Below are 4,491 nucleotides of genomic sequence, written 5' to 3'. Positions count from 1 at the left end.
TGCCCACACAAGCCCTAAAAGTAGAAAACATGATGCACCACATACTAAACTGCTGATCATATCCATCTACCCACTGAGAACACATTGTTTGCATCTGCTGAAGCTGCAGCAGACTTGGCTAAAATGAAATCACAAAGTCTACTAACATTTATTAATATAAGAAAAACTTCAAAGGACAAGGTCTTCTGCTTTATACCCTGAAATCCACAGAGATCCCAGATCAAACTTTGAAGGTACTGAAAAACAGCAGCTCTGCCTGAAGTCAGTATAACAGTATAATCACATTTGAAAACAAGACCTTAAAAGTTTGTTTCAAACTGTGTATAAAGAACATGATCTTTAACTCAGAGGAAGTGTGTATTTTTTTTTCATTTAGTATAGTAAGGAATGACACTTACTTGCTGGTCTTTGAACTATGATATTTGATTTTGTCCTAGAATTCTTCACATACTTTCTAAAGCCCTAGAAATCCTAGGTGAGCACACCACAGACTTTTCTTTCTAATTAAAGTCCTTCTTCTTCAAATGCTTTTCCATCTTTCTCCAGTATAACACTGATCTCTTCAAGTTTCACGTAAACTATTATCCAAAGAAATTTCTTTGTCCTCAGTTACAGAACCTCATTTGTCTCTCTTCAAATGTTTTCAGACTTTCACAACACCAAACAGCAGACAAGAAATTCCAGGTATTCACTTGTTGCTGATTTTGGTCATCTTAAATTGCCTGTGCACAATTCTGTCAAAGCCTAGAAGTTAACTAGTTGCCTCTTGTATAACAATGTTACAAAATAAAGTTTTAAATCATAATATATTTGAAGTATATGAGAAACATTCCCTATAGTAACTATTTACCTCCACCAATTATAGAGGGAGATCAGGTACACAAAGCTGTTCGCTGTGCCTCTACTACAGACATCTACGGCTAAGCAACATGGATCTTATTCCAACCACCATATTCTTGGTCCAGTAACTAGGATAAGAAGACACTGCAGAAATATTTTCATATAATAGACTGTGTTGAGTTTCCTTAGCCTTTGGACGGATAACCTAACACAAAGCCATGGGAAGGATCAGAATAACGGTGAAAATGAAGCACGCTGTCTCGCTGTCCTAAAGCCCTCAAAGAACAGTTCAGATCATTGTTCTTGGCACAAAAGCATGTATAACAAGCGCTGGAAACTCTGGAAAGCTGTGTAAACTGAGGGATAGTCTAAATGGCTACAAGACTTCCCACGGGAGAGAGAGATGAGAACTCGGGAGCTATGTAAAATCTATGATGATGTTTCTTAGGGGATGGCAGTAATGCACAAAACTTACTATAGGACATTTAAGGGAAGCACCAAAGGTGTGTAAAGGGAGGTAGGCCGGAGAGAAACATACATGGAAAATCCAAGGACAATGAGGATAAAGGGGGCTAGTTCCACGTAGACAGCTTATCAGTTATGCTTCAGAGCATGACCCTTGCACATCATCACTGCAGTTCTTCTGATATTCTTAGTACACCACACTTCTAACCGGTCTTATGTGCACGTACGTGTTTGCATTGGCTATCAAACTTCAAGTGGACTAGTCCAGGAGTGGGACAATACAAGTAAGCATGAGCCACTGGAGCAGGACCCTATGTCAGAGGAACTTGAGACACAGAGACCAACAACTGGGAAAGATGGGCTGGACAGCAGTCACTGCATTGACTGTCTCAGGTGCATATTGCCTGTGTCTGCTCACCACACGGGTGAACTTTGATCCTGACAGCTGGAGGAAGAGGGTTGAGCTTGGCTAACATCCAAGCTCAGCCTGCAATCACACAGGTGCCAGTAAAGGCACTGCTCACTCTCCATGCTGATTTATGGCTGGCCATGTGTTTATTTTTCACCCTGTGTGCAGGTGCACACTGTGTGTTGGTGTGCACACAGGTACTGCCTTGTATTACTGGGGGCTTGTGGATACAGAATCGCAACAGCCTTGGACCCTCTGGAGTGGGAGGGAAAATTTCCAAAGGTCAGGAGCCTGCTACCATAAACAAAGTGAAGAATACTCAACCCACACGGACATTCACAGGCAATTTTTTCAGTTGGTCTAAAATTTTTATCTATTCCTATATACATCTTAGAAAACTGAGTGGTAGTTTAGTTTGGTTTAGATATCTGGAATATATACAGATTAACATATTTCTTTGAATTTAAATATCTGTACCGCTATGATAAAATAGGAATAAAATTCTGATGATCCAATAGGAATAAAATTCTGATTACTCCAGAGATGCTTTATCATGAAAGAGGTAAGACTCAGCAAGGCTTTAAAGCCTGAATTAAATATTTCTGTATCAAACAAGTTACTCTTTTTCAAAACCGCCTTTAAACATCTTCCCAAAGTAAAAATATATAGAGAAATGATCTTTTTTTAATCAGGAGGTACATAAGTACTGCATTTGGATTAGAAAATAGTCCGTCCTCTCCCTTTTTCTTCCATCAACCACACCAAAATTTGGAAGGCAATTGTTAACATTTCCCTTTTACTTTCAGTATCTTAAGTGATATTAACCATTTTACATACACTCAGGTAAGCATACATGCAGACGCATGTATCCATATTCTTTTTGCATTGAACAGTTTTGATAAATGTAGGCAACTCCTTTAAAGTGAGGCCTGATTACACCTCTCAAATAAACTTCCAAGGAAAGGATGAAAACAAATACAAACCACGAAATGAAAATAATTAAGAACTCCATCTCCTTTAATGGAATTCCTAAACCATTTTAGTGATGCCATCTGACAGATTTGTATGAGCACTTCCTGGAATTAGAGCTACCATTTGGAAACTACTATGTTTAACCAAGTTTAAAAATCTTACTTCCAAGTATTGTGGCATTAAGTATTTTTGGTGGATGGTCACAAAAAATGTTGCGATATCAACTATAAGAGTTCCCAAAGGAGACAAATCAACAGCAGCTAAACCAATAGCATACAAATCCATGGCGAGGGATTCCTGAATGGACTGAGAACACCTGCAGAAAACAACTGACTTCCAACCAGAAAGCCCCAGCCCACACCTGCACTAGTTTTATAACTAACATAGAATCATAGAAAGGTCAGGGTTGGAAGTGCCCTTTACAGATCTTACAGTCCAACTCCCTGCTAAAGCAGGTTCACCTCAATCAAGACACATAGAAATGTGTCCAGGAAGGTATGGAAATTTCCAGAGGAGACTCCACAACCTCCCTGGGTAGCCTGTGCCATGGCTCCCTCATCCTCACAGGAGAGAGGTTTCTCCTTGTATTTAAGTGGTAATTTTTGTGTTCCAGCTGATGTCCACTACCCCGATCCTGTCACTGGACACTACAGAAAAAAGTGTCGCCCCATCCTCCTCTTTACATCCACCCTTGATGTGTTGACGACATTCCCCTTTAGTCCTCTCTTTTCTAGGCTAAACAGTCCCAGGTCCCACAGACTTTCCTCATAAGAAAGATGTTCCAGTCCCCTGCTCATCTTGGTAGACATGTTTCTAGAAGTCATAGTAAGTCTTGACTTTGGAAAGCAGACCTTCTCCTGAAATGTGACAGCGGCTGCTGCCCTACCTGATGACAAGACCAAGAGCTCTGTACAAGTCAAGGAATTCATATCTAAATATACAGCCTCCCCGTACCCTCCTAACTTTAAAATTCCTTTTTTCAGTATGCTGTTCCAATTTCTCTAGCAACATTTTTTGCCAAGCCCGATCCTGCTCCACTGTCTGAAAGCAGCAATGCATAAAGGTCTTTGAACATAAAGAGATCCTTTGGACTTGGCTCACACAGTAGAGCTCCACATCAATACCACACTGTAACCAAACTTCAGAACTGAAAGCTCTCTAGTTACACTCCAAGTTATGCACCAAAGCTAATAAATTCCAAGCAGCAGGGCTTGTTCACGCCAGAGGTTACCATGACTCGAAAAATCAACAACCAGCCACATCAACTCAAGCTAAATTGACAAGGCTGAAAAGGTTTAATCACATTCCAGAAGCTTAGTCTGGCTTTGCAAATTGTGCACAACTTGACTACAGCTGTGTCACAAGTCATATTTTGGACTGCACATTCTGCCTCAATTTTCTGAGTGTTTCAGGAAGGAAGTGAACTGTATTTGGCACGGAGTGCACTGTATTTGTATAACGGGCACACCGCCAGCACCAGTCTATTCCCTGCCTGTTCCACTGCTTCTCATCTTCCTACTTACAGCTCTTCAGATCTGCTTTTCTTCTTGCATTGCCCCATAAGGTAAGTGATCCAGAGAGCAAAAGACATATTATGGCCTCTTATCATCAAACAGCCACAGTTTTGTCATGATGATCCAGGAATCTTATCCAAACAGCATTAGAAGAGACAACCGAAACAGTAAGAACTAGGAATGCATATGGATGTTAGTGTCAATAGGTACCTTAAACAAGATGCTATATGAAAGCAAGTGCTCAAATTTCCAGATTTCTGGAAGTTAAACTATAACATTTATTGAGCTCAT

Source organism: Colius striatus, chromosome 4 (genome assembly GCF_028858725.1).
Source record: "Colius striatus isolate bColStr4 chromosome 4, bColStr4.1.hap1, whole genome shotgun sequence".
Classification (NCBI taxonomy): domain Eukaryota; kingdom Metazoa; phylum Chordata; class Aves; order Coliiformes; family Coliidae; genus Colius; species Colius striatus.
This window is presented reverse-complemented; position numbering follows the sequence as displayed.